We start from the raw sequence: 21,156 nt of genomic DNA, 5'->3' as shown, positions 1-21,156 counted from the left end.
CCTTTAAAGTTCATTTATATCTTCTATATTTTTAATGTTGTTCTTTAGCTTTTCTTACTAAGTAATTAAATATGTTGTGAAATAATTATCTTTCAAATCACATCAAAATTTTTTTGAAAGAGTTGTCCTCTACAGCTGTGGATCCTGCATGGAACCAGAGTAGAAATTCTGCATATGGGAGATGATTTTGTAGCTGGGTCTGTTTGAGGGGACCTTGGCAGTGTGATCAGGATCTATAACAGGTACAGGAACTGGCTTTCTAGATCCCATTACCTGTGGTAGGACACACTGCTCACCCTTGATGCAGCCAGTAATGGCTTGGTCCTGCCTCATCTAAATGTACCAGACTTAGCTATACTCCCATGGGAGAACTTACATTGTTAGAGGAGAGGATGAACTTACCCTGTTGGAGGTGGGATGGGGAGGGAGAATGTAGATGTAACCAACTGTCTTATTAAATAAGAAACACAGAAACAATACAAAGAAGAAATCCAAGAGGTCAGAGCTAAGAGCTAAAACCTTACCTTCCCTCCTGTGGTGGTCCTACCACTCAGAAAGAGAGCTACTTCCTGTGTTAAAGTCTTTATATAGACTTTCTGTTCTGCCATCTCATTGGTTGTAAACCCAACCACATGACCGCCTCATCACTGCCTGTCTGTATAGACCTCCAGGTCTTCTACAGTTGGTATTGCGATTAAAGGTGTGTGTATCCAATGCTGGCTGTATCCCTGAACATACAGAGACTGACCTGGCTCTGCCTACCAAGTGCTGGGATTAAAGGCATGCACCACCACCACCCAGCTTTCCTACGGCTTGCTAATAGATTTAACCCCTGGGCAACTTTATTTATTAACATACAAATAACATTTTAGTACAAATTAAATATCACCATATTTCCCCTTTTCTATTTTAGTAAAAAGGAAAAAGGAAAAAGCTTATAACTAACATAAGAAAAACTATGTACAAAAGTACAAAAACTATATACAATATATACAAGTAACGAATACCTAAACAATGTCTAGTCCATTTGTATTTGACAAATACAGAGAAAATAATTCCATTATCTATCCTATTTTGGTAAGTCCAAAATGTAACTAATTCACCTTATATCCTAATTAATCTTCAACTATAAATAACTAACCTTCAACTCCCTCAGAGACCCAAGAAGGAAATAATATTAACTAACAAAAATAAAAACAGGAAGTACATGCAAGCAACTTCCAAAAAATTGTGAGTTGACAGAAACAGCCAGCTTCTTGGACAGTCATCTGAGGTTTCTCCACAGTATTGGGGCATCATCTTCAGCCTATAGGCTTAGCATATCTGACAAACTCATTTGTGAAGTAGGGTGTACACAAGATCAAGAGTTCAACCTCACACTGGGTGAGAGCACTAGTGTCATGTCATGATTCAGAATTTTAAATTCTGGAAATTGTTGATGTTTTTTTAATTCAGCTGTCCATTCTTCTTGGATATGTGTGTATGTGGCTTTATCTCAGCATGCTGTTCTTCTCAACATCCCTCTATTAAATGCCATTCTACTATTGAGAGGTGTGAACTTAGTTACTCTTCAAGAATAACTGTTTCAGCTGCTGTTCCATTGCATATCAGAAGCCATCGGCCCACTGGCTGTTCACCTGCCTTTGAAGAAAAGGGCACTGTACCTTTTCCGGATTGCGAAGGCCACTTCAGGGATGGTGCCATATTGTCCTGGCCTCAGAAGATGCCTTTTGATAAAGCCATAACCACACTTCTTTTGACAAGAATCAGTAGTCCTTTGTTTTGTGTCCTGTCTGTACTGTTTTCAGCAGTTGATTCGAGGATACTTTGTTGTCCAGTGGCTAACTTTTGCCACAATGAAAGTTAACTCCAATTGCAGTTTTTTTCAATGCCCATATTTTCTCTGAAGTAGATTGGTACTGCCAGGAGCCAACATGTCTCACAGTCATAACAAAAAAAAAATTTTCTAAGTTATTAAACATTTTAAATGCCATATTCTGTAGATCTCTGAAGGGTTTGAAGATAACCTGTCTATCTAAAATATATCTGCTCAATCTTGAAAACATACCTAATATGACTACAAGTTCTATTATAATGTCTAACTACTAACTTTCATTTCTTTATATCCTAATAGGTGGTAATGACAACATTCAAGGATCAGAAAAGTATATTATATTGTTAAATGAACAGTATAAATACAGTTAGAAATATACATATAGCATTTTCTAACAATATCAAATTCAATATATATTTTATATACAATATAAAACAATCCAATCCAAAGTAAAGTATTTAAAACTAGTAATTATTTTTTTTCTTTTTTTAAAAAAACAAGAACCTTAAATCTAGTCTCCTTTGCTTAGCCCTTTTCCTAACCCTTGACAACAACTTGTAACCAACCCCCCTAATCAATGAAAATTATCCCAGACCCAAAACACATTAAAAGACAAAAAAAAAAAAAAACCACCCGCCCCACACCACCTCTTTGGGAATGTGGGTGTCGTATTCTTAAAATTGCTTCCTGCTGGGTATGGGCGAAGGTATCTTTATCCTGAAAAGAAAAATTTTAGGTTAATGTCAAATTCTAGGAAAGGTAACTATATCCTTCATTATCCAGTCTGTGTATAATGCCAAAGTTCAGGGTTTTTCTCAAATCCTTATTCAAGTAGTCTTCGGGACTGGATCATCTCAGCTAGCCCTCTCAAAATTGCTCTGAGCACTTTGTAGTTCAAAGCTGATCTGTAGATGATGTTTGTCAGCTTAGTAATGTTATTATTGTCCACGTGGAATTGTTGTTGTGTGGCCCCATCTTCTTCCTGGAGACTTCAGTTGATGTTAGGACTGGCTGGGATTTCCTGCAGAAAACTGATAAGAAACTCAAACAGAAAGACATATATATGCAGCTAATTGAAGCCTTTTTTCTTTTTAGAATTAGTTAGTACTCTATATGACCATTCATATCTTAACGAAGTTTAATATATATATATTAATCTTGTAAATTTTGATATAAAATTCATACTTTAAGAATAATTTAAAGAATCAGAGAGTTGAGAGTAGTAATAGATAGTCCCTTAATTAATTTGGCTTTTCTCCTGTCCCAAAGCAGACGATGGCTCTTTTCTTCTGGTATGATACAGGGAGTTTGCGTTTTCCTTTTAACAACATGCTTGAGTTTAAAGAAGGAGAGAGCCATTCTCCAATTCCAAAGTCAACTTTAAATTTTAATTGAACTGGGACTATTAGAATACCAATAGTGTTAAATCTTTAGAGAAAATCAGAAACAAACATTTAGGAAGACATAAATTTTTTTTATATAACATACCCTTACACCATTTCACTCTGTTTCCTGGGATAGATGATTTGTCCCTTTTCTTCAGTTGTCTCATTTGTCCAGTGTTCTTCAGGTTCCTTAACCTTCATTCTCCTAAAAGACAAAAATAAAAACTTTTCCCCAAGACTAATTTTGGGGATGTTCCTTTTTGGCAAGTTATTATCTGATTAAATGAAAAGGCATGTGTTACTGGTATAAATTAGTTTAAATTAGATGTTCATGGTGGTTGATGTACTATCACCTCCTCTAATTAAGAGGTCTCTCTTTTTCAAATTGAACCTTTATCAATTTTGATGGTACCCACAGCTTATCTTCTCCTGTAGAAATAAAAGCAAAACCTTGTCCCCAATGTAACACATATCCTGGTTTTCATTCTGAGGTCAACACATCCTTAAAGTATATAGGCTGATTTAATTCTGTAGTTTTTTCTATTATCCAATGTCCCTCTACAGCTGTTGTTCCTTTCTCATTGGCATTGAGAAAATTCAAAGTTAATAGAGCATTATGCAGTTTATTTCTGGGGGGTTTTGTTACCCTTCTCTGTTTATTTAGCATATCCTTTAGAGTTCTGTTTGATCTTTCTATAACTGCTTGACCTGTAGGATTATGTGGTATACCTGTAATATGCTTTATATTGTAATAAGCAAAAAACTGTTTCATTTTAACAGAGGCATATGATGGAGAATTGTCAGTTTTGATTTGTACAGTTATAACCATGATGACCATAACTTCTAGCAAATGAGTGATTACAGAATCAGCTTTTTCAGAACTCAAAGCAATTGCCCATTGAAATCCTGAATAAGTATTGAAAGTGTGGTATACATATTTCAATTTTCCAAATTGTACAATGTGTAACACTGAGAGCAAATCTTTCTCTGCTTTTTCTTTTAAGGGTATTGAAAAGAAACAGTCTTTTAATTCAATAACTATGAGAGGCCATCCTTTTGGTAACAGAGTAGGCAAAGGAATTCCAGATTGTAGAGAGCCCATTGGCTGAATTACTTTGTTAATTGTTCTAAGGTCTGTTACCATTCTCCATTCACCAGATTTCTTTTTAATAACAAATATAGGAGAATTCAAAGGGCTTGTTCATTCTTCAATATGCTGAGCATTTAACTACTCTTGTACCATCTGCTCTAGTCCTCTAGTTTCTCTATTATTAAAGGTCATTGCTGAATCTATACAGGCTTGTCTATTCACCATTTTAAAGGTAGGCTGTTGGTGTCTTTGAAAGATCAGAATCTGTTGTGCCCTCTTCTTGTACAATCTGGATGATTGGTGACTGTTCTTTATAATACTTTCTATATGTTTTTTCAGAAACATGTTAGTTTATGGTTTTTTTCTGATGTTTAAGGAATGTTATTCTGGGTACGCTATTGTAAGAAATCATGTCCCCATAGATTCAAAGCTATATTAGCTACTATGGTTTTAATTTTCCCCTTTTTCCTTCTGGCCTTATATATTTGGGCTATCTCACACTCTTTTTTTTTCACTTAAGATAATGTTCCAATCCCTAAGAGCGGAACATTTACCTCCTGAAGAGGCCAATTTGGATGCCAAGATTCTAGTGCAATTATTGTTATGTCTGCACTTGTGTCTACAAGACCCTCAATGAGAATGTCATTTATTCATATTTTTAATTTTGGTCTTTTTTATTTATAGAAGTTTGCCAAAAAAATTCACTATATTGTTTCTCTGGAATATTTTGGTCTCCATTCTATATCTGTTCTATATCTCCAAGCAGTGGTTTTTTGTTTGTTTGTTTGTTTTGTTTTGTATTTTACAATAGGCATTAGTTTATTTAATTGGTCTTGGAAGAGGTTTCTTCTATGCTGGAGGAAGGGACTGAACTGAATTTGTCATGATGGCCTGCAAGAGGCCCCTCAAGTCATTTCCCAATGGCAAAAGGAATGGATTACCTTGACTGTCTTGTGTTGATCTACATTCATTAGTTCAATGTTTTTCTTTACCACACTTTCTGCATGTTCCATAAGGGAGGGGCAGTCTGTTGTCACTGTTCCTTGAAAAAAACTTTTTTTCTAAGAATACTCTGTTTACAGTCCCTTTTTTAGGTGACGTTGTTTACCAAAATTGAAACACCTGACATTACTATTTTTCTTCAAGACTCTGGAAATCACATCCTCTATACAAGTATCATCATGGTCATGAAATTCAATATTCATTGTATCTCAGATCCATTCCGCCAAGGATGCTGATCTTGCCTTTAATAGTCCAATCACTCTTTTCCATTGTGCATTAGTATTTTCAAAAGCCAGGATTTAATTATTATCCATCTGGTTTCTGAATTTGGTATCATTCTATTTACTGCTGAGGATAGCCTTTGTAAGGATTCAGTGAAGGTTTCTTTTGGGCCTTGAATGACATTGTAAATGACTCAATTTTCTTTCCTACTTCCTCAATTCTGTCCCAAGCATTCAAGGCTGCCATTTGGCATAAAATTAGGGTGTGGTCATTAAATAAATATTGTCTGTGTATATCAACAGAATCAACTTTTCCAAGAAGTTGATCTTGTGAAATTTCCATACCTCTAGCCCTACATCATTGTTCAATGATCTTAGCTTCATCTTTCTACCATGTCCTCCATTATAAATGGTCACCACCCTCTAAAACAGATATAACCAAATATTTCCAGTCTCGAGGAATAATTCTGTTACAAGTGACCAAAAGTTTAACATTTGATTCACATACAGAGCATGCATACCATATGACACTGTAGCTTCGTTGAATCTCCTCAAATCTAATGTTTTCACATAAGTCCAACCAGCTTGTACAGAGCCTCGAGTATTTGGCACTTCCTATATGTTTATTGGATAGATCAAACTTTGACTGTTTGAAAAACAGGCTATTTCTCTGTAAACATATAATACAATGCTGAGATAGGTTCACCTTTAAATTGCTCTGTCTGGGTCTGAATTTCTCTATGATTGGTTTTAACAAGTTTTTCTAAAACTTTTTCTTGGCATTCATATTAACCAACTGTAGCTGGAGAGTTTTGTCTGGGTCCTGCCAAGCCCTGGCAGTCCTACAGCCAACTTATAAAATAAACACACAGATGCTTATATTATTTACAAAGTGTATGGCTGTGGCAGGCTTCTTGCTAACTGTTCTTATATCTTAAATTAACCCATTTGTATAAATGTATACCTTGCCACCTGGCTCATAGCTTACTGGCATTTTCACATGCTACTTGTCATGGTGGCGGCTGGCAGTGTCTCCCCCCACCTTCCTGTTCCCTCAATTGTCCTCTCTGTTAGTTCCACCTATACTTCCTGCCTGGCCACTGGCCAATCAGTGTTTTTTTTTATTGACCAATAAGAGCACCATACATACATCCCACAGCACGTCCCCTCTTCTTTCTTTCTTTGTTTTTTAAATGTAGGTTTTAACTTTTACACATCTCCAAAGCCAGCTTTGTATATTTGGGAATTTGAGTGTAGCTTCTCTTACTACTTCCTGCTAGAGGGGTGTGCTGTATCTTATGGGGACACAAAGAAAATTTTAGGAATATGGAGTAGTCCGACAGGGTGTATCGTTTGAGCCAGTTGCTTTGAAACCATTATGGATGTTGAATCACATGGGCCTTGGTGTCTTCGGAGACCTTTCAGGGGATCTTGGCTGGTCAAACCTGATGTATCTTAATCTGGAACAAATCCATAGCCTCTGGTTTTCTGTGAAAACAAAAGCAGAGCCTCCTTTCCAAAGCAACGTATCCTTACATCCAAATTTTGAAGTCAAGGGAACTTTAAAATATACATTTTGGCATAACTCAACAGCTTATGTAATCAAATGTTTTTCTTCAGTTACGAATATCAAAGAGAACATAATCCAGATTCTCTGTGTGGTAGCCATCTTTATGTGGCTTATTTTTTATATTACCTTGAGCCTATTGCTTTAAACTACAGCATTCTAAGACTGAAACAGTGCTGTGGCTGTTGGCTCTGCCCACTTCAGCTTCCCAACATGATGGTGGTGTGTTTTCCACCAGCTCTGGGAGCGATTAACTCTCAGAAATAGTAGGTCATTCGTTACATGAACTATGAACCAATAGCTGAGTAGCCCCAAACTCGATCAGGCCCTCTGAATAGGTGAGAGAGTTGATTGGCTTGATCTGTTTGGGAGGCATCCAGGCAGTGGGACTGGGTCCTGTGCTCATTGCATAAGTTGGCTATTTGAAACCAGGGGCCTATGCAGGGTCGCTTGGCTTGGCCTGGGAGGAGGGGACTGGACCTGCCTGGACAGAGTCTACCAGGTTGATTTCAGTCCACGGGGGAGGCTTTGCCCTGGAGGAGATTGGGAATGAGAGGTGGGCTGGGGGGAAGGCAGGAGGGTGGGTGGGGAGAGAACAAGGGAATCTGTGGCTGATATGTAAAATTAAATTAAATTATAAAATAAAAAAAGAAATAGTAGGTCTATTCTTCTATCAAAGCAGCGTGTAGCCCAAATATCTCTTTTTTTGTTTTGTACTAGCAAAGGCTAAATCCACCGCAGCTCAACATGCTACATGCAGAGTCCTTATTCCTGCCATACTGCAGTTGGAGCAAGCTTGCCAAGAACCCACCATAGTAGATAGTAGCTCAAACACATAGGCTGCCACTAGCTTGAAAGAGACAACTAGGAACTGTTTTTAGTTTTGTTTTAGAATCTTTTTATTCAGGTTTTTAGGTGGAAAGTCTCAATGGCCAACACTTTGAGCGCCATTTGTAGCTGGAGAGTTTTCTCTGGGTCCTGCCAAGCCCTGGCAGTCCTACAGCCAACTTATAAAATAAACACTCAGATGCTTATACTATTTACAAACTGTATGGCCATGGCAGGCTTCTTGCTAACTGTTCTTATATCTTAAATTAACCCATTTCTATAAATCTATACCTTGCCACATGACTCGTGGCTTACCGGCTCTTCACATGATGCTTGTCATGGCAGCGGCTGGCAGTGTGTCTTCCTCACCTTCCTTTTCTCTCAATTCTCCTCTCTGTTAATCCCACTTATACTTCCTGCCTGGCCACTGGCCAATCAGTGTTTTATTTATTGACCAATCAGAGCAACATACAGACCATCCCACAGCAACCAACTTTTTAAATTATAAAACAAAAATGATCAAACAAATAATATTCATAATTGATGCTATGTAAGTCTCATCAACATTAATTATCCTCTCATTTAATTACTCCGTTTTCAGATCACTTAATGCGCTACCAAACAGAGACGAAATTTCCTCCATTGTAAAAATGTTTCCCCTTTTTTAATGTGTGAAAAAAATTCTCTTTTAACTAATTCCTCCTTTTAAGTAATCTTTGACTCACCAAATTTTCTGATAATAACGATTTTAATGTGAGGCTGACTGCTTCAGAGTAGAGCAGTAGAAGCCCAAGCGAGTTTCAAGGCTGCTACCTAGTGTAGTAGCAGTCCGAGGTGGGGATCCAGAGAGAGCCCACAACCCACTAGGAGAGAAAAAGCCAAAGAGACTCTGGCCCACATGGTGTATAGACTCTGGCTACATGCAACTTGGGCCAGTGCCAAGGACCTACAAGGCCAAAAATGGTTTTTTAGTGAATTCACTCCACAAATGTTGGGTTGCCAGATGTAACATGAATTGCTACATTGTTTTCTTAATTAAAAAAAAAAAAAACAGATCCAGATATTGGGGTAAAATCTGAAAGATCAGAGAGGCAGAACATCAAGCCACTACTACTTACCCCTATGGAATTCTCAGCCTAAACAAAGCAAGCTCCTCTCTCCACCCTGCCTTATCACTTCCTCTTTCTGCCCAGCTCTATTACTTCCTGTCTGTCTGCATAGACCTCCAGAACTCTGTAGTTAACTAGCATCTAGCTAATCCTTGTGATTATCAGGCAAGCTGTTTTTGTTAGATCACAAATAAAATATCACAACCGAGGAGGGAAAATGCCGGCCTGTAACAATAAAGAAATTCAAAGCAGCCATATTTTGAAGCAAAATCTTCATGAATGTATATATCTGATTTCCAAGTCAACAAGATGAACAGTTACAAATATCTAATTTTCATTAAGAATATGTTAAAAATGAGGAACATGTGATTGATTAAAAGGCCAAATGAATAATTCAACACACAGAAATCCTGTCTGAAATGTAAAGTAACAGACTGAAGAGATAAAAAATTCTAATAAAACAAAGAAAGAAAATAAAAAAATCTGCAAGAAGAAATATTAAGAATAACCAAGAAGACAATGCAAAGCAAAATAAAACCAAAACCCAACAAGCAACATTCATGATGTTTTCAAGAAGCCTAAGAAACCCAAATAGCTTACACAAGGAGATAAAAGATTTACTAATGGGAACTATGAAACACTGAACACAGAAATTGAAGACAACCTAAGTATTTCCAAAGACTGCCCTTTTTCATGGTCCAGTAATACCATACAGTTCACATGGCTACATAAGTCAGTTGAGTCCAATCTCTATAGAAATCCCTGTGCAGTCTTCTCAAACATACAGAAAATTAGTCCAAAATTTTATAAAGCAGTTCCCCAAACCTCCACATGTTCAAATCAATCCTCAGCAAGAAAAGTAGTAGCAAAGTTACCACAGTATTTAAAATCAAATATACTATGTTTACTGCCATAGGAAAATTAGTTACCAAAAAAAGTAATCATTGAAAGTGAATTAAGAGCAGACACATAAGTGAATGAGGTATGATAGAAGTTTATAAAGCAAAGGCCTAATTGAATATAATCCTCTGATTCTTGATAAGGAATCTAAACAATGCTTTTCAGAAAAGAGTGCATTAGGAAGAGAAGAAGCTATAAAATTCAGTGTCCACCTGCACTGTGCTTAACTAAGTACTCACCAATTACCTTTTGAATAACTCAAATGAGGATTATGAAATGCCTTAACATAATTCAAGAACGTAAAACTACTCTAGGAAAAGAGATTCATTTGAGCATTGATGTAAAGACAGTGACTTCCCGAGTAGTATGGAAATACTTCAGGAAGTAGTGATAGAAAGGGAAAACTCATGTGTTTCACAAAGAAAACAATCATCAGCATAAAGAGGAATCACAGGACAAAAGAAAATCTTTCCCGGGTAAACATCATCCAATTCACCAAAATCAAGAATATATAGTGCACTAGGTAAAGTTGATTTCAAAAGGAAACGGTGGAATTGCATGAGTTATTGAATCAAATAATAAAGCACAATGCAAAACAGAAAAACTTGGCAGTATAAATTGTGAAAGATGGACAACAAAGCTACAGAATACCACATTCAAACACCAATAGTGAAAAGGAAGGTGAATGAAGAACACAACATTTCTAGGATACGATCAAGAGAACAAAACTAATTTAAAAGTTATCATAGAGATTGTGTTTAATGAAGGAACAGGAATTTCCCAAATGAAGAGAAAGAAATGGACATTCTAGCATGAGAGGTGTTTAGAGTCCAGACAGTTATGTCTAAAGAAACTCTGTCCCTCATATTGTAGTCAGATATTGGGGAATACATAACTAATAAAACAAATAACAAGATATAAAGAGAAATGACATCACTCTGAAAGTGAAAATACAACAGAAGGATGTCAGGCTTCTCATTAGCATCAAGTTAGCAGCAAGACATGGAAAGATGTAGTTCAACACTTAAGGGGAGCACTGCTGTAATCTAAGTACTGGGAAGTCAGAGACAAGTGGATCTCTACACATTCAAGGACAGCTTGTTCTTGGAAGATAAGTGGATGGCAGCTAAGGCTACATAGAGAGATCCTGTCTCAAAATAAGTAAGTTATTAAATAAAAAAGATAAGGAGATGACGTACAGCCAAGATTTCTGCACTAAGAGAAGCCATTTGTAAAACTGAAGGAGAACTAAGTACAAGGATTATAAAATTTTCAGTGAAAACAAGTGTCTTAGCAGATCCCAACAACATTTAGTGAATTATTAGGGAACATGTTAAAATTTCAATTCTAAAAAAATGAAAAATATAGAAGTAGACAAATTCCTGATACATATGACCTGATTTGACTACTCCAAATGGTATAAGCAATTATAGAAGACTGAAGAATTATCATAATGGTTTTTACACAAGAACCCGAGGACGGGGTGGGTCCTTTGTTGACTTCTGCCAAAGCTTTAAAGAGCTGACACCAATGTTTTTAAGAGTGTCCTAAAAACCAGAGTGAGAAAAAATACAGCAAAACTCACTCACTGAGTCAATCAACAACCTGATCATGTGTTAAATTGTGGTGGCCCTCATGTGGAATGAAGAGAACAGTTGTCATGTAACCTACAAACTCATAAAAGAAAGCACCTCCCCAAAATAAATAAATGAATGTAATAATAATATAACAGCAAAAGAGCATAAAATCCTTATTACTAAAAGATTTTAGAGTATATTAATGCATAAATCATGAAATAAAAAAATTAAATAAACTGAGTTCCAGGAATTATGGAATTGCTAAATACATTAATAAATAGCAAAGAGAGATCTTGGTTGAAGAAATATAAATTATCAAAAGAAAAAATAATAGTGTTTATATCCATCTGCATCAATTGAAGGCAAGGTAAATATTTGTGCTATTCCCCATCCCCCAGTTAGATGGTTGTCATCAGGAAGACAAATATCCCAGTCTCTTCATGCTCTTTCTCATTTTATGGTTTTGTGGATTTGGAAATGGTGGAAGAAATGGAGAGAACTCTGATGTGGTCATCATCTGTAGTTTTGAACAGATTTGGGCAGCAGTGGTGTATCTGACAGCTACAGATATGGTAGAGTTGGACTGGCACAGCATCTGCTCCTGAGGCTGTCTTTTGTCAGGAGCTTTGAGAACCTCCAGTGTTTCTTCTATATTTAATCTTTTGGTTTCTTTCCTGTGACTAGTAACACTCTAAATAGACCACACTTTATTACAAAATATAACTACAGATTGGCAATGAAACATGAGCATGTAAACAGTGTCTGAGTGTGATTGAACAGAGGACACAATAACATTTAGGGTGGAATATTTTCATTCAAGGCCACCCTTGTCTACAAAGCAAGATCCAGGACAAGCAGCAAAACAATACGGAGAAACCATGTTTTGAAAAACAAACAAACAAACAAACAAACAAAGTACAAGCAAGCAGAACATCAAGTAGACTGGACCAAAAAGAAAATGTCACTTGGTACATAATAATTAAATTGCTGAATGTATAAAACAAGGAAGTATATTAAAACCTGAAATGGAAAAGAATCAATTAACCAATTAACATTTAAAGGCAGAGCCTAACACCTAACTTCTCTGGGAAGTCTTTAAAAGTCAGAAAGTCATGGACAAATATTATAGCGACTCTAAGAGACCTTTGATGCCAACGCAGACTATTACCCAGTAAAATTTACAGTCACTAGAGATGGATGAAATAAGACACTGAATGATAAAACTAAGTTTTAAAAATAACTGTCTGTAAATGTTGTCCTACAAAAGTCACTAGAAAAATAATATAACCTAAAGAGGTTAATCACAACCTAGGGAACACAGGAAATAAATAATTCCAGAAAAGCAAATTAAAAGAATAAAAATGCACATACACACACACACACACACACACACACACACACACACAAACACACACACATACACACCCCAATAACAACAACAAAATAACAGAATCAACAATCATTTGTCATTACCATTTCTCAATCTCAATGATTTCAATTCCGTGATAAAAATACCCACACTGATAGAATGAATGTGAAAATAGAATCCTTCCTCTGTTGCATTAAGGACACATGTCTTTACATCAAGGATAGATACCATCTCAAGAAAAAGATCAGAACTATATATTTCAAGCAAATGGACCTAACAAGCACTCAGGTGTAGCCGTTTTAATGTCCAATAAAATACACTTCAAAACAAAATTAATGAGAGGAAATAGGGAAGGACACTACATACTCATCAAAGAAATACTCCACCTAGAGGACATTGCATTTCTTAACATCTATGCACTAAAATTAAGGATACACTAGTACATAAACTGACTCCCAAACGCTGATAGTCGAAGATTACAATGCGCACTCTCATCAAAGGACCAGGCATGCAGACAAAAATTAAACAGAAAAATGCTGAAGCTTGCTGACATTAAAAAAATGGATCTGAGAGTTATTTTTGGAACCTTTCACTTAAACATGCACAAAAAATACCTTCTTCACAGTAGCTCATCTAAGTTTCTGCAAAATTGACCACATGCTCAGACACAAAACAAGTGTCAACAGACACAAGAAAAATAAAATAGCACCTTGCATCCTATCTGAGCACCGTGGTTATATCTGGAATCAACAACAATAAAAATAGGTGAAAGTTTACAAACCCATGGAAAATACAGGACTAACTACTGAATTAAAACTGAGTTAAGATAGAAATTAAACACTTTCTAAAATTAAATGAAAATGAATACAAAGCATACCAAATTTGGGTAGGGGAAACAGTGAAGGCAGTTCTGAGAGGATAGTTCATAGCACTAAATGTCTACATGAAGAAAGCACAGAGACATCTCACACTACTAACGTAGCAGCACATGTGAAATCTGTAGAAAAAAAAGAAGAAATCACACCCAAAATTAGAGAGCAAGAAATAATTCAACTCAAGGCTCAAATCAATAAAATAGAAACAAAAACAAATATAAATCCTAGAGTCAGTGAAACAAGAGTGGGTTCCTGAAAAAAATTGATAAGATTGAAATACCCTTGTCCAAATTAATTAAAGTTGGCTAGAAAAAATCCCAAATTAGCAAAATGAAAAAAGAAAAGAAGAACATAACAACAGACACCAAGGAAATGCACAGAATCATAAGGACATATTTTAAATAAATTGACTCCACTTAACTTAGATATGTAAAAGACATAGAAAATTTTCTCAATGCATACCACTTACCAAAGTTAAATCAAGATCAGACAAACAACTGAAACAGATCTATAGCTCCTTGTATAAGAGAAGCAAACATTTGAGCTCTCACAACCAAAAAGGAAAAGAAAAACACTCCAGGACCAGATTGTTTTAGTGCAGAGTTTTACCATAATTTCCAAGATGACATAATACAAATTCTCCTCAAATTAATTCACAAAATATAAAAAAGGAACACTGTCCAATTCATTGTCCAAACCCAATAAGCACACAGCAAATAAAAACAATTACAGACCAATTTTCCTAATGAACATAGATGCAAAATTTCTAATGTAGTCAAAGTACACATCAAAATGATCATTTAACATTATTAACTATATTTCATCCTAAAGATGCAAGTTTCTTCAGCAATGGGGTGTTACCATTATGGAGGGTCTAATCCTATACCTTACCAATATATATGCTAAATAATAAATGTGGGAAATATATGGTGTTATTCTTTCAGATTATGACACATTTGGATTAAAATTCTGGTCCTCAGCTCTATTTTTCTACAGTTATTATGATTTTTTACTTCCATACAGGTGAAAAAATCTTCATCATGTTAGTCTTGCATCCAAATACATGTACATAAGGTGCATTTTCTTTATCCAATATTATCTGAATAAGCACCTAAAACATTTTTACTGCCTTAAACAGTGCCAAAACAAAAAACAAATGTGTGTCTAGGTGACGTGGTATGTTGATTGAGATACCCAGAAGTCCAACAGTCTGTTCAGGTGGAATGTGTCTGTTTCAGTGGTACTGCATGTTTGTGTGGTGCACATGTTTTGCCTTGTGCACTTACAAAGATATATATATATATATGTCTCATTCTCTGTCTCTTTCTCTCCCCCATCTCTCTATTCCTTTCTCACTCACCAATTGCTTTCATTATTTTTTTACACACATAAGAATATTCATCATGAATATAAAAAGTCCTAAGTTGTGGACTAGTGTCATGGACATTATTTTAGCTTTTGTATGGTTTAAGTTTATAATTAGACTTATTTTCATGCTGTTACAATTCTTTAGATGATATATAATAATTTATTAGATTCAGAAAATGAGTAAACATAGGGTTCCTAATTAAGGTAACTAATTTTTAGGTGCACAGTGGCTTGGACTGTGGTCAGATACATTGTAAAGTATTTTCAAACTTTCTATCCCATTCATTACTTTTGTTTGATTTTCCCCACATATTCATGTACTGTCTCTCAGATTCTCTTCCAGATTCTCTTCTACCATGACTTGTATGCTGGGATCAAACTCAGCTTGTCAAAATCATCAGAAGAATATTCAACTGGCAGAGCAATCTTGGTGACCCATATGGTAAATATATTCATACCTGGTGGATAATGTTCTTCCACAAAATGTCAAAATATCATTTCCAATAGGTATGTAGCAGAGTACTTCTCTCTTATAATTACTGAAGATGTGATTGACTTGATATGTTAATGTGAATTACAGAAAATGCACATCCATTTAATGTTAATTTCATCATAGAACCTCATGCATCATAGGAATATATACTTGAAAATTGGAATTTTAATAGTTTGTCTACTATATATCTATAACAATATCATTATAGATATAACATTTCATTAAGCACTTTTATGCATTAATAGCATAACTATTTGCTTCAGGCTGTTATAAAACACTTTACTGTTTGATGTTTCTTCTTCTGATTTTTGATATATTTATATTAAAATTGGAAATACTTGCCAACTTTCATATTTACCAACATTTGTAACTCTTTTCTTACCAATAGGAATGAAGACTTAAGTATCTTTTGAGAAAGATAAATGGTTAATTACGAAACTACATAATCTTCAAGAAGTATGCATTATACTCTTCTGGCATAGATAAACAAATACAAAATTGATCTTTTTTCTCCATAGTGTATACTTTTTGGTATAGGAGCTGGAATGGAGGACAATGTAAAGGGTGGGAAGGAAGAGGGAGTTGTGACAGAGATCACACGGAGAGACAACTAAAATTCAAGGGTATTTGAGGGTTACTATGAGTATAGAAACTTAATGCAGTATAAACTCCCTAATACATAAACATATTTGTAGGTGATCTAAAGGAAGTTGTCAAATAAAGGGGGGAAGTCCCAACTGGCCATCTCTTGTCACCAAATGAAGACTGTAGAGCAGGATTGAGCTATATCTACTTGGGTTCTTGGTCCAAGAGGCGCCCTGGGAATCCCTAAACAATCCAGGTAGTGGCCAAGCCAAGCTTCCTCTCCTTACAAGGATAACAAGGGGGCATTGTTGAAGATAACACCTATACAACATGGAGATGTCAAATTTATGCCTATATAGAACATTCACCCTTATGTTCTAGCATCTTTTGTATAGAAACTTACTCTGCATGCTGCCAAATAGAAATGTAAGCAGCAAGTTAACCACATATGTTTTATCTATGATGGCGTACTGCCTGCAAGATATGCTAGGGTAATGAAGGCAAAATGTTTGAGTGAATCACCAAATTTTAAGAGATTTGACTTAAAGTCCACTCCACAATATAAAATCCATACCCAACACTCACTGGGTGACCGAGAAGCTGAGATCAGATTACCTAGGGATCTATAGTAAAAGCAAATAATAGAGGCTTAAAAAAAAGTAATATGTATTTAGTCTTTTATTATATAATAAATAATATTAATTAGATAAAATAAAAATAATCATAAACATTCTCATATAATTTATTTTACATTTTATGTATCTATATGTTTATAGATATGAAATATAAGTATATATATATTTATATATTAGTGATAAAATAGCTCTTAGTGATACTCTGTTATACTCATAAATAGTCCCTTATTCAGCTCTCATCAGAAAAAGCTCCCTCCTGCAGCAGACTGGAATAAACATCAATATGACCCTCTTATATTATGCAAAGAATTAGAGACATTGTAACACTCAGCACTAAATGGGATGTCCCCATCAAATCCTTCCCCTCAGAGCTCAGGTAACCACATGTATGAGGAGGAGGAAACAGTGTGAGACCCTATGGGGATTGAGGAAGAAAAAATAAATCTCTAAACATACAGGATCAAAGCTCACATGAACTCAGTTACTAAACCAGCATACACAGGGCTTGTACACGTCTGCTTCAGGTCTCCTTGCTTGTGTTGTAGCTTACAGTTCAGGGTTTTTATTAGATTTCTAAGTTTGAAAACTCAAGGGGCTCTGATTTTTGTGTCATCTCTGGGGCACTTTTCCTTCTTCTAGTTTGTTTTCCTCAACTTTGATGAGACAGTTTTGTTTGATCTTATTATATTTTATATCATTTTATGTAAATGCATAGATGAGGGAATAAATGAATGAATGAACAAAAACCTTTCCATTAACATATACATTAATCATTGAACTAATTTTTTAGCCTTTTGGGATAGGGAAATTCAGTTTTCTCCTATAGAGCAACAGTGTGTATATCAACCACTGTACAGTAGGTAGGCCTCATGTTCAGAAGCTGTTGATCAATACATAATGGACTCCACATTTTGTGTGTCTGTGATTTTTATTTGGTTATAGTTTGGTGGGGTTTTATTCTTTGTTGGTGTTGTTTTCTTCTCTTGGGTTTTGGTGTTTTCTTTTCGTAAGCTTCTGTTTTTTGAGACTGAACCTGAATTTGGTGGATAGGGAGAAGGAGAGGATCTGGAAGGACTTGAGAGAGGGGAAGAGTATGAATAAAATACACTTCAATTTAAAATTGTTTTACATTATAAAAATAGAAAACAATTAAAATTGCATACAAAAATTTCACTATGCTCAATATTACTCTTTCTTCTTTCATCTCTCTGACTCTCTCTGTCTCTGTCTCTGTTTTTCTCTTCCTCCATTCATTTTCATCCCATCTGTCAAAAGATATTAGTTACAAGTACTTCTTTGACACTATAATGTTGTTTAATTCTCAGAAGACAAACATATTAAGTAAATTCACATCTGTAATGTTTATATCTGCAGTGCAAGCATTTCTTTATTGCAACAGAATTTTTCAAATGCATCAGTGCGTGGATCCAAAGAGAGAAAGGTATGTTTGGAAGAAAAAAATTGTTAGATATTTACTTTAGTTACTTCTGTCTTATTTATGAGAGTTTATGAGGTATGAAGTTTATAAAAATATACAGTACTATTTAGTTCTATGTTTTAAAGAGGTTTTGGACCATCATATCAGAAAACAAATAGTAGTATGTCTGATGAGTAGGGTAATAAGAATGTATAATGTCTATTACTTAGGCACTTGAGGATGAGGGTACAGAAAACGCATTGTATTAGTATGGATTCTTTAAAGTAAGACAACTTAGAAATGAGTACATATATGTATATATATATATATATATATATATATATATATATATATATATATATATATGGGATCTATGAAATAGGTTTCCATGGTGTTTTCCAGGCACTTCAGCAATGGAAATAGATATCTCACACTGGAGAGACTGAAAATCCCGTAGTTCAATTCAAGAGGCTAGATGTCTCAGCAGTCCAAATCTGGTGTTGGAGTCTTTGAAGATTTCTACAGAGATGCTGTTTTTCATTCTGTGTTGAAATTATAAAGATTCTGGAACTTATATTAGTGAACTAATTCCACAGCAGCAGTAGAAACTGACTTGATAGGTGAGTGGTTACAGGAGATGACTGGTTTAGTCTCCATATCCTCTAATGCTGAGAGACTTGGCTAGGGTCACCCTCATTTATTCCTGGGAGTTTGCAGTGCTCTAGGTTTCTAGCTCATCACAGAGTTGTCCCCAGATTCCAATTGTCTCTCTAAGTATTTTCCTATATGTGACTCACCTGAACCATCTGCATATATGTTACAGTGGTATAGCTTAGTCTTCTTGTGTGAATCCTAACAATGAGATGAGGGGCTATGTCTGACTCTGTTACCTGGTTCCTCCTTCTGATTACCTCTTCTAGCATTGATAGAAGAGGAAGTGCCCAGTCTTACTGAAAATTTATATATACCATGGCTGACTGATAACCATGGGAGGCCCAAGTGTATCTGGAGAGAAACAGGGAAGGAGAACTATATGGGTCTGGCTGGTGAACAGAGATGAGAGGAGGACTTGTGAAGATGGAAGAGCGGGGAATCTGATTGGGAAAACACACACACACACACACACACACAAAAAAAAAACAACAACAACAACAAAAAAAAAACAATGCTGTCTGGAATACGATGATGGTGTGTAAGATTCTCATTAAGGCACTCAATGTTAGTTTTGACATGTGCATTATGCTCTGGATAAGCAAATTCCTACAAGAATAAGTATCTAGTCCATTGAGGTGAAAGCATTTTGCTTTCTTCTTTTTAATTTTCTTCCTTCTATTAAAAACAGATTGTTTTCTCATACAATATATCTTGATCAATTTCCCTTCCCTCTACTCATACCAGTACCTCCCACTCTTCCATCAAATCAAGATTTCTGTCTATCATTTAAAAAGAATGAGCTTCTAGGAGGTAACAACAAAATATAAAATAAGAGAGAATATACTAAAACAAAACCCAACATATCATAGGATCTAAGTGACAAAGCCCAAATAGTGTTGTGCATAATTAGCAATACCTTAGAAGACATTTACACAGCATTTAGATATCCTGTTTGGTTAACTGAGTTCATCCTGCTTTCTATGTTCCTGATGTGAAGCACAAGTGATGGAGGGATTTACTAATTTCACTGGCAACTGGACTATTTGAGATGTTTCAGTTTGCCTTCTAATGCACATGACTGAAAAAGAAATAATAATGTTTATCAATCCTAAGACAATTGTCTGTGGGTTTTCATTCACTCCACTCTTCCATCCTTTCTTTAGGGAATTTATTAATATGTTGTAGCATCCACTCATTGATACAACATAATACAAAAGACTTTCACTGTGTTAACTTATCCTGTGAACTAGGAAATAGAACACTGATCATAACTGCTTCATTTGGTTTATTAGGTGAAGGGTACATTTAGAGGCTATTAAATTATTATGCTTTATAGAGAAAAGAGAAGGATTTCCTATCATCCTCATGTTCTCAGAACAGGGTAAGTAAGTAGCTGGTCAATCCACTGCACTAGAAACAGGCATGGATTAGAACAACACATCAACCCAATTATTTACTGAGGATTAACTAGGACAGCAGAGGTGCAGTAGCTCAAAGCATATAATCTAAACAGGAAACTTCATGTCTCAGTTAATTGGCCGATTTGTAACTGAATAATTTATTAAGATCATTAATCATCTCAAAGTGAAAAATAAATGGATTGTACTGGATGCGGACATTATATTAATATGCATACATAGATGTATCATAGAAGGAAAGACTCTCAGAGACATAGACACTAAACAAGTTAGAATCCACTGATTTCTTTTGGTTTGGAAAATCATGATGTCTCAATCATTTTGGTGGGTTCCATCCATCATGGGATTTTGGTCCTTACTCTATCCACTACACTTGGAATGTCATCCTCTGATGTAGACTGTTAACACCAATCTCAGATGTTTTCATATGAAAAGTTTCTTGCTTCATCCTTGTGTCTGAATTAGCCAACGAGGACTTCATCCCTGAACTCTTACTGCCTGTTGTTTTAGCTGAAATCATGGTGCCTACAGGTACAGAAGAAAATCTGTAAACATATTTTCCAGGTTGTTTTTCACCTGAATACAGGGCCTCAGATGCATAGCCCAAAGGAAGAAAGAGTTCCAGAATTCTCAGTGGCAGTGGAGAAGGTATAAGAAAGCGATCAGTGTGACAGCTCTCTGGGTTACTGTGACAGCCTCACCCATCAACAAAATTAGAAGCACGTATGGTCACAAACACTTGAGCTAAGTATAAACGTGCTGGACACTGTGAGATCTGGATCCATCAGACTTATGTCTGTACAGACATCTGTGTTGGTAGGATGTTTTC

At 35.6% G+C, this 21,156-nt stretch overlaps 1 pseudogene; it reads left to right on the top strand.

Moving 5' to 3' along the window:
• The first annotated feature begins 16,665 nt into the window (after positions 1-16,665).
• Positions 16,666-21,156, top strand: part of LOC131903731 (vomeronasal type-2 receptor 116-like) — a 39,215-nt pseudogene continuing 34,724 nt past the window's right edge.

This window comes from Peromyscus eremicus, chromosome 1, assembly GCF_949786415.1.
Source record: "Peromyscus eremicus chromosome 1, PerEre_H2_v1, whole genome shotgun sequence".
Taxonomy (NCBI): domain Eukaryota; kingdom Metazoa; phylum Chordata; class Mammalia; order Rodentia; family Cricetidae; genus Peromyscus; species Peromyscus eremicus.
The sequence above is the reverse complement of the archived record's forward strand: the minus strand, read 5'-3'. Positions and strand labels throughout refer to the sequence as shown.